Source organism: Mixophyes fleayi, chromosome 8 (assembly GCF_038048845.1).
Source record: "Mixophyes fleayi isolate aMixFle1 chromosome 8, aMixFle1.hap1, whole genome shotgun sequence".
NCBI lineage: Eukaryota > Metazoa > Chordata > Amphibia > Anura > Limnodynastidae > Mixophyes > Mixophyes fleayi.
In genome coordinates, this window is record NC_134409.1 from 142,089,655 (window position 1) to 142,101,195 (window position 11,541).

The window sequence follows — 11,541 nt, forward strand, 5'->3', positions numbered from 1 at the left end:
CCTTGGCCTGTCCTGACTTTGTGTATCTCCTGCTGTCGTCCCCATGTCCGCACTATGGTTAAAACCATAAGGTTGTACTACACAGAGCATAAGATCTGGGGGCATCTGAGTACCTGTGAGCACATGAAGCTCTACTGGAAAGGCGGCTGCTAAAGGTGAAGTCCCCTAACACCTGTTCCAGAAGCTTATGACAATAACCGTTAATCGTGACAATATATAGTACAGACCATACTATATATGATACAGAGCATACTATATATAATACAGAGCATACTATATATGATACAGAGCATACTATATATAGTACAGAACATACTATATATGATACAGAGCTTACTATATATAGTACAGAACATACTATATATGATACAGAGCATACTATCTATAGTACAGAGCATACTATATATGATACAGAGCAAACTATATATATAGTACAGAACATACTATATATGATACAGAGCATACTATATATAGTACAGAGCATACTATATATGATACAGAGCAAACTATATATATAGTACAGAGCATACTATATATGGTAGAGAGCATACTATATATAGCAGAGAGCATACTATATATGATACAGAGCATACTATATATAGTACAGAACATACTATATATGATACAGAGCTTACTTTATATAGTACAGAACATACTATATATGATACAGAGCATACTATATATAGTACAGAACATACTATATATGATACAGAGCATACTATATATAGTACAGAACATACTATATATGATACAGAGCATACTATATATAGTACAGAACATACTATATATGATACAGAGCATACTATATATAGTACAGAACATACTATATATAGTACAGAACATACTATATATGGTAGAGAGCATACTATATATAGTACAGAACATACTATATATGATACAGAGCATACTATATATAGTACAGAACATACTATATCTGATACAGAGCATACTATATATAGTACAGAACATACTATATCTGATACAGAGCATACTATATATAGTACAGAACATACTATATATGATACAGAGCATACTATATATAGTACAGAACATACTATATATGATACAGAGCATACTATCTATAGTACAGAACATACTATATACGATACAGAGCATACTATATATAGTACAGAACATACTATATATGGTACAGAGCATGCTATATATATAGTACAGAACATGCTATATACGATACAGAGCATACTATATATAGTACAGAGCATACTATATATGATACAGAGCAAACTATATATATAGTACAGAGCATACTATATATAATACAGAGCATACTATATATAGTACAGAACATACTATATACGGTACAGGGCATACTATATATAGTACAGAACATGCTATATACGATACAGAGCATACTATATATAGTACAGAGCATACTATATATGATACAGAGCAAACTATATATATAGTACATAGCATACTATATATGATACAGAGCATACTATATATAGTACAGAACATACTATATACGGTACAGAGCATACTATATATAGTACAGAACATGCTATATACGATACAGAGCATACTATATATAGTACAGAGCATACTATATATGATACAGAGCAAACTATATATATAGTACAGAGCATACTATATATAGTACAGAGCATACTATATATGATACAGAGCAAACTATATATATAGTACAGAGCATACTATATATAGTACAGAGCATACTATATATAGTACAGAGCATACTATATTTAGTACAGAGCATACTATATATGATACAGATCATACTATATATAGTACAGAACATACTATATATGATACAGAGCATACAATATATAGTACAGAACATACTATATATGATACAGATCATACTATATATAGTACAGAACATACTATATATGATACAGAGCATACTATATATAGTACAGAACATACTATATATGATACAGAGCATACTATATATAGTACAGAACATACTATATATGATACAGATCATACTATATATAGTACAGAGCATACTATATATGATATAGAGCATACTATATATAGTACAGAGCATACTATGTATGATACAGAGCATACTATATATAGTACAGAGCATACTATATATAGTACAGAGCATACTATATTTAGTACAGAGCATACTATATATAGTACAGAGCATACTATATTTAGTACAGAGCATACTATATATGATACAGATCATACTATATATAGTACAGAACATACTATATATGATAAAGAGCATACTATATATAGTACAGAACATACTATATATGATACAGAGCATACTATATATAGTACAGAGCATACTATATATGATACAGAGCATACTATATATAGTACAGAGCATACTATGTATGATACAGAGCATACTATATATAGTACAGAGCATACTATATATAGTACAGAGCATTCCATATATAGTACAGAACATACTATATATGATACAGAGCATACTATATATAGTACAGAACATACTATATATGATACAGAGCATACTATATATAGTACAGAACATACTATATATGATACAGAGCATACTATATATATAGTACAGAGCATACTATTTAAGATACAGAGCATACTATATATAGTACAGAGCATACTATGTATGATACAGAGCATACTATATGTAGTACAGAACATACTATATATAGTACAGAGCATGCCATATATAGTACAGAACATACTATATATGATACAGAGCATACTATATATAGTACAGAACATACTATATATGATACAGATCATACTATATATAGTACAGAGCATACTATATATGATACAGATCATACTATATATAGTACAGAGCATACTATGTATGATACAGAGCATACTATATATAGTACAGAGCATACTATATATAGTACAGAGGGTGCCATATAGAACGACTACTCAGCCAGTAAATTAATAAAAAGTTTACTGTGAGTCTGTAGGAATAGGACCTCTTCATACCCAGTATATCCGGGTCATACACAGGCAGGTTAGATGGTCCCAGCACTATGCAGGACACCATGTATATGTAGGCAGGGCTGCCATTGGAGTGTACAAGTGGTAGAGCTGTAAGGGGCCCAGACAGACCCATTTTTCTGTCTGGGCCCCCCAGTCTACCCTACTTGACTCTACGTCCCTCCGGGATATGGTGGCTCCCAGATGCTGATTGGCTGAGCCCCATAGTTTCTGATGACAGCCCTGTATATAGGGCCAGGGGCTGGCTGGGGGACTATATCCTGGGGGACAAGCATATAGCACTGGCCAATAAGTAGCAGCTCTTTCTTAAAGGGTGGTCTTCAGTACAAGATATATTTATCAATATGAAAGGAGGCTATTTTAGTGTTGCTTAATCTGGCAATACTTTATTATTATAAACATCACTTCATATTGTATTTTCTATGTTACTTCCACTATTGCACCTTTTTATTTTTACATATTTGGCTGATTATAATGGGATATAAATATATAAATATATATCCATTCATCTATGTATTTATATCTGCATATATCTATAGGCTGCACCTACTTTGTGGAATTCCCTCCCACGCACAGTAAGACTTCCTCTAGTCTTCAAACCTTCAAGCGTTCACTGAAAACCCACAAGGTTATGATATTCCTCAGCCACCATCTTAATCTCCCTAGATTACCCTATTGCCATCCTCTACACAGCTAACACAAGACAACAACCTTCTGACCAACACTGCAACACACACAGCCCAGTCAGTACTTTTACCTTTGCGTTCTAGCTGGTCCATTGTGCAATATGATGTAGCACATGCCCTTGTGTTTCTAACTCCCATTGTCCTATAGATTGTAAGCTTTCGAGCAGGGTTCTCTTACCTCTCTGTCTGTATGTATTACCCAGTATTGTCTTATTAATGTTTGTTCCCAATTGTAAAGCGCTACGGAATTTGCTGGCGCTATATAAATAAATGTTGATGATGATGATGATGATATATATATATATATATATATATATATATATACATACAATATCTATATATAAAGATATATCTATATATCTATATCTATACATATGTATATATATATATATATATATATATATATATATATATATATAAATGATTCATACATTTTACAATGTATGAATCAAATTCCATAACATTAGGCATAAGAGCAAGTTCCTTATATTGTAAAACCTTCTATAAATTAATAAATCACTTACAGATAAACGTTCCACATTAACTTTCACACTTTAACCCATCATTATACATACAAATCAAAGCCCACATGTGTAGAGGGTTTTAGCTCACAATCGTACAGTGTAAGTATGTCACTATATAACATATTACAGCTTTTGCTGTTATATGTTCACATACAACTGATTTTTAGTACGTGTTGAATTTGTGTGTGTTTTTTTAATAAAACTATTTTAATAATATTACACCAGGGAAGCACCCCTAGTTTTTTTTTTAAATTGGATGGTTTACACATGGAGACCAGGTAATCAAAGGGGAAGATGCATGATTACGGTCCACTTGGTTTCAAATTTTAAATCATTACCAAAGTAGAGTTAATAAGGATCTTTCAAAGAACTTGTATTTTAATTATATGAACAAATCAAAAGGTGTTTGAGAGACACAAATGCAAAACAACTATTGTGCACTGTGAATATTTTGTGTTTTAATATTTATGTATATATATCTATTTATCTATATCTATATATCTATATCATTTATATATCCAAGGGCAGGCTGGGCTGGGGGTATGGGGGCATCCGCCCCCTGGCTGGGGCCACGTTGGGCTGGGTCACTGAACCACTGTAACGACCTGCCTACAAGCTTGCTGCTTTGTATAGACAGCTCCTGCCTCCTGGACTTTTGGACTTTATTTGTGTTTCATTTTATGTGTCAGCAGCAGTATCTCTGATCACCAGAGGTGCTGCTATTGTGCCTGTTTCTTGTGCTTTAGGAGTTAACCTTGTGGAACTAATTATTCCTTACACCTGGGTTTTCCCCTATGTATACTTGTCCCTCCCAGCATACATTGCTGGTTATGTTGTCACATCCTGTTGTTACATTGTTGTTACTTCCTTCTGCTGTGCTCCTGGATTTATGCTGCTTGGGATCTCTCCATACATTCTACTTACCTGCATCATCTGTGAACCTGGTATTTACCTCTGCATTTCCCTGCACTTGCTGCTTGGGATCTCTCCATACCTCCTGTTTACCTGTAACAGCCGTGTACCTGGTAATTACTGCAAAGCTCATTATTACACCTTCTGTTTATACTCTTCAGCAAATAAACATTGAATGTTTTTCACCTTATTCGTGGCTCCTTAGCTGTATTCCTGCATTGATTTGTGACAGCCACCTGCATTTATTTTCTGATGTAACCCCCTGTCACTGTGCAGTGTAGGGTGCACGGATTAGGCAGCGCACCTCCTTCTCAGCCCTGGGCATGGGTGTAAATTACCAGAGGGTCCCCACACATGCAGGTTACTATTATAGAGTCTCTGTGACGATGTTGGGACACAGGGTATGTAACTGTGGTGCAATCAGATGTCTCAGTAATTTGGGCCCCAGACCATCTCTATATTGCAGATATATATCTTTATTTACACTCCTCTTCACTCCAACACGTTCTTAAACTATAGCAGTGAATAGTAAATATACACAGTTACTATATACACTTCCTGGTACTTCATGGTGCTTCGCGCCCCTCCTACCTCTACAGGCCGAGGACCCGGGACCACCCATCTACCTCCTGGGTCCTAGCTTACAAGATGTCTCATACCAACTGTCACACTGCCTCTCGGGTTCTGATCCTCCCATACCCTCCTGATGTGTCTCCTCTGGGTCCCAGAGCCGAGCCACGCACCCCGCCACTGGGAGGCGCCAACAGCAACACCAGAGGGGGTGTTACAAAAATATTTCTAGTAGGCTGCTGGCCGAGTCTCACTACCCCCCCCCCCTCACCCGGGCTAATGATTGCCAGACATTTCCTGTACATATCATATTACAGCAATAGATTATATAAGTATATAGTTATATTACAATACTTGTACACAGTGCAAAAAGCCTTTTGTTTTAATAAAAATTGATGTTGTTGCTTCTCCCTATCTACTATTAGGGTTATCACCACGATAACCCCTGTTCGGGGAGCCTATTATCAAGCATTGAGGCGGTACAGCCTCTTCTGTTAGAGCCATCATCAGATATTGTGACCAGAACAGAAGCATTTATATAAATCTCTATTCTTGGAATGAAGTATTGTTCTCATGCAGTACTACTTACATTAGTATTAGATAGAGAAAGGTATTGTTAGTTCCACAGACATCACTGACCAGCACCATACAGCTCCTTCCACCTGAGTCATTGTTCTCAAATCCTCCTCTGCTGGCTCAGTATTCGCTCAAGCAAAAATGATTAAACTGGTCAAGTGGAAGAAGTTGCGCTAATCCGCGTCTGTGTAATTAACAAGTTCCAAGAGGAAAAATACATTACTTATTTAAGAAACTCTTACTGTCCAATTGACATTAATTCTATTATATATGTGGGTGCACCTATCCTCCTGGTCAGGGGCGGGCTGGCCCGAGGGGCAGGGGGGCAGTGGCCCCCTGGGCTGCTCGGTCAGGTTGCTATTAGGGCCGGGGGGTAGGCTGGCCGGCCACCCCCGGATGCAAAATACAATACTTTCCACCGCGGCCGCATCTGATGACATCAGATGCGGCCGCGTCAGCGGTACAGGCGGCCGCATCATCAATGACGCGGCCACATCCCTTTTCATGTGATGCGGCCGCCTGTGTGCCCCCCGGCCTCGCCTCTCCCAGCCCGCGCCTGCTCCTGGTCTCATTAGTAACAGAAATGATCATAATAAAGGAATGAATTGGTAATTAAGGAGCAGAGAGGAAAACAGTCTACCCAGTGCGATATATATTTTGCCTAATGATTATCTCTTGTGTCCTTACACTACTCTTTATATCAGCACGGGACCATTTTGAGATCTACTATCACATCTTTCATTTTGAATATAAATATAAACAAAAACTGATGGCAGCCTCGATAATGATCTCACCGAGAGACAAGAGAAGTGGCAAGAAAATATAGATGCTGACGTCTTTTCTGACACCATAGATGGGACGGTCAGAACTATTATATGAACTAAGAAACCTCATGTTTAAACAAACCAAAAATTGTTGGAACAGAATCATGTTTAATAGTTATTTAAAACAGCAGATGGTGTCAAGGGGTCTAAGGCCTAAGCTTTACCAGCTGTGACTTTATTAATGAGGAACTGAGAAAAAAATGGGAAGGAGCTCTAACTAATTGTTCAAATGAACTTATGAACATACTCATAGAGCATGAAATATTATATCATAGAGCGTGATATATTATATCATAGAGCGTGATACTAGACAACTCGATATATATTCCCAGGAAATTAAATTACTTGGTGACAAATTAAAACAATTTGAGAATTTGGAGGAGTTTCAGAAATCCTATGATAAACTCAATCAGGAGACCAATTTAAGAAGATGGTCATTGATAAAAAACGTAGCAAATTTACAAGAGATAAGAATGACTATAAGAATAATAAGATATTCAAATGGGACCTACATAAGACCAAAAGATCTATGTCAGGTTCCAGCACTTCTGAGATTGAATCCTCAGAGAGTGCAGCTATAGATACTTCCACGAGATCTAGGGGAGAACATCTCACAAGACAGAATTTTTTAGGACACTCTTTGAGATGCAGAGAAGGAGGAGGGGGTCTAAACCCAAAAAGGTGCGAAGAGGGGGCAAGGGATTTAGGAGTAAGAAAAAGGAAATCGATGGAAGAACAGGAACTCCTGGTATAACAACCTCTTCGAAGAACCAACAGGAGGGCCCGTTATTAGAGGAGACTATGAGAATTATCAAGTTGTCTGGTAAGTCCCTCAATACCGATCAGACTTCTCTTTTAAGCAAAGACCTATCCTTTTCCCCCACCCAGCACTTCAGTAGGTTTGATTGGGAAGAGACCTGATGTTATTTTCAAGGAAGCCCCTGTTAAAGAAATATTTTATCAATAACAAAGAGAAGAGGCTTCAACAACTAGAATGTATCTTCATCCCGATATTCCACAATTTGACTCCGCAGAGGAACTGCAGGCTTTACAGATTTTGGAAGATTTAGATGTCACAGGAATTGTTTCATAATGCAACAAAGTCTATTGATAAATTACCAGTATTTAGTATGGAAGGACCTGGACCAGTTATATTACCGAATTATTACCGAATTAGAGGCCAATGGAATAAGAAAGGGACTCTCACCCCTAAAGAACGGGAGGCATTAAGACAGAATGAAAGCTGGGATAATTAAACCATCTGACAAAGGGGGAAATGTGGTCCTGTGGCCCCGCACAATGTATGTAAATGAAATCTATTGTCAGCTTAATAATAAGGATTGCTACCAGCAACTCATTTTTAACCCTACAGCTAATTACCAAGCTCAGTACAACAAGCTAATTGAACATGCTTTCTCCATGGGGGTGATATCACAATCAAGTTCACGAAGATGAAAAAAATCCGCCAGGGGAACCCATTGTCTCGGGCATAGGGGGTCTCACTAGCAGACATGTAGATAGACATCTACGTCAATATGTTACTAGCTTAGACTCCAATGTCAGGGACACATCAGATGTGCTAGTACACGGCCCTCACATGGAATATTATTGTTTATAACATATTTTAATATTTGTTTTGGACACACGATTTTTTCATTTTAATATTTTAATTAGACATATGGGATGTTACACTTTTCACTTTTTTCTTGTTATTCTTTTCACTGTCACTTAATATCATTTAATAGGAACAGTAACTTCTATATATTGGATTACTGGGGACTATAGAAACAATACACATAGGGACCTCGAATATTTGACTGTAATTGTATTCTCATTATTAAGCTAATTGTTGCCATACAGCAAATGCCAGGTTTATCTGGATCGCTGGGTAAATGATTATTAGTTTTATATTATTTATATTATTTATAAGTATTTGATTAGAGTAAAAAGTACTATGTGTTATTATTACCGGTCACTCTCTTGTGCCACTCTGAGTTATCTCTATTTATTATGATTGAAAATGTATTAAATTATTGAGACTACCACACGTATAGTGAAATGGATATATTCTCCTCTTATCCCTGTTGCAGTGATTATATATTTAATTTACTACAGTGGTGTTTACACTATTTATGTATGGTGAAATAGATTCGGCTTTTTCTTATTCCCAATGTGGCGATTATAGGTACCAGTAACCGCAACATAAGTAATACTCACCTTTTATAGAAAATGCTACATAATTTTTATTATGTATAATAGATAACATCTTGTTGGACTTTTGTTGTATTACAAGTGTTTGTTTATACCTCTTATTTCAATAAAAAAAAAAGGGGTCTAGCTATTTTTAGTCTACTGTTGAGTCGTATGGACGCTCCCCTGGATAGAGGTTAGGACATTACACTGCGGGGAGCCGGACATTATCCCGCAATGATGCACATTGGCCAGCAGCCTTGCCATTCAAATATGGGGACGCCCCTGTTGCTAACAAACATCACTAAGGATGACTCTGTACGGAGGTGGAGTCATACACTATAAAAGGCGGATCTAAAGGCTATGTTGGGTCACCTTGAAAATGATTATTAGCGAAACGCGTGTTGGCGGAACAGACTGCTTCTAACTTACACTAACAATGCCTTAAAATCCTGACTGAAAGCTAGATAGTATAATATTAATAGCTTAGGGTAGACCTCAAGGGGGATCTATACCGTAAAAATATGGTCACCACAAAGACATGGGGGTCTGCTCTATATGTGGGATATATTGAATTCAGGCAAAAATAAGTTGCCTTCACATATTCAGTCTGGGGATGGAGTAGTTTATAGGTCTAAACCCCAGAAGAATTGTGTATATTTATGAAATCTATTACTTAACCTAGTGACTGTATCCACTCTGATCTATTGGATAACAGCATTTATACTGTCTAGCCAAGACTGGCAAATAGACAAGAATATTTATTATAAGATACAGCGATAAGGAGGTGCTGTATTATATTATTAAGTAAATAGCTGCACGCTGGGGTAGTGTTCTACACAGGTCTTATAATTGTTTTCACTTCAATACCATTTCCTATTTTAATATTTTGCTTTTAAATTTTGTTTTAACAATATATGTACATTTTAATGTATATCAATAAAGATTATTATATTGTAATTAATATACTGTGAGTGCCCCAGTTACACTTCTCTTTCCCCTTCTGTCCAATTGACATTAAGGGCTAGATTTACTAAGCTGCGGGTTTAAAAAAAGGGGGGATGTTGCCTATAGCAACCAATCAGATTCTAGCTGTCATTTATATAGTACCTTCTACAAAATGAAAGCTAGAATCTGATTGGTTGCTATAGGCAACATCCCCACTTTTTCAAACCCGCAGCTTAGTAAATCTAGCCCTAAATCATTTAAGAAACTCGCCCACCTGCTCCCAGGCTCAGTCCGCCCCTCTGTGGGGCTCATCCAAGGGAATATTTAGTACTTTTTGTCCAACCTTGTTTATTAGTTGCCCCAGATGCTATTAAACTAATGCAGCTTGTTATATATCAAGTGTAATTATGAGAAGCCCTAATGGTATAAAATTTGGTATATAAATAAATTTTAGTGTATAACATCACCTGTATGTTACTGAATTTAATAATGTACTTGAAAAACCGTCATTGTTTGTTTTTGAGCAATATGTCTGTTATATCTCCTTACTATACGTGTGTGGAGATTTCCAAACATCTGTTTATGAAAATGGAGCTTCTCAGTATTCTATTCCTATGGAGCAATACAGAGGCTACACTCTAAGACTTGCAGTCTTCTAGGTAATGGACATTCTTTGCACAAACTGCAATTCCCTGAATTCATCAGAACATGCAAAACTGTCATGCAATGCTAGATCATTGGAGCTTTTTGTTCTATATGCACAATCATGCAGCTACTGGAGCGGTTATAGTTGTTTGTGATGGACAGAAGAAAGGAATACTTAATTCATTTTTATGTTCATTTTTTTATATGGTAACAGAACTGCAGTGGAAACACAGGGTAAGATTGAACAATATATTTTACCTTTATTCTTTGTAAATGTTTCTTTACTTGTAAATGTTATGCCATATTGTCTCCTCTGTGGTGACACTCACCTACCATTTTGCAGATTATGGTGTGGCACACGAAGACCCAAGTTCCTAATGTACGCAAAGACGCAGTATTTACAAACAGAAGTATCGAGGTTTGAATAAAGACGCCCTAACTTCATGTGCAGAGCTCGGCCATGAATCTTACTGGATCTTAGCGGATTAGTGGAGCAGAATAATAAACATTTATACCTCTCGCCATTTTCAGTTTGTCACACAATTAAGATAAGGAAAATATTTATGTAAATTCAATACCTCAATTTCAATACCTCAAAATAATAATAATTAATTAAATCGTGATCTTAAAGTCATCTATTCATCAGCATTACCATGTTATGTGTGTATAATGTGTTTCTGTATGATTATGTTTAGTCTAATAATGTATTATGTTATGTACTAT

At 36.3% G+C, this 11,541-nt stretch overlaps 1 long non-coding RNA gene across 1 annotated transcript in view; it reads left to right on the forward strand.

The window, feature by feature from the left end:
- Positions 1-11,541, forward strand: part of LOC142100226 (uncharacterized) — a 401,704-nt gene that overhangs the window by 347,750 nt on the left and 42,413 nt on the right. The gene's annotated exons all lie outside the window — the stretch shown is intronic.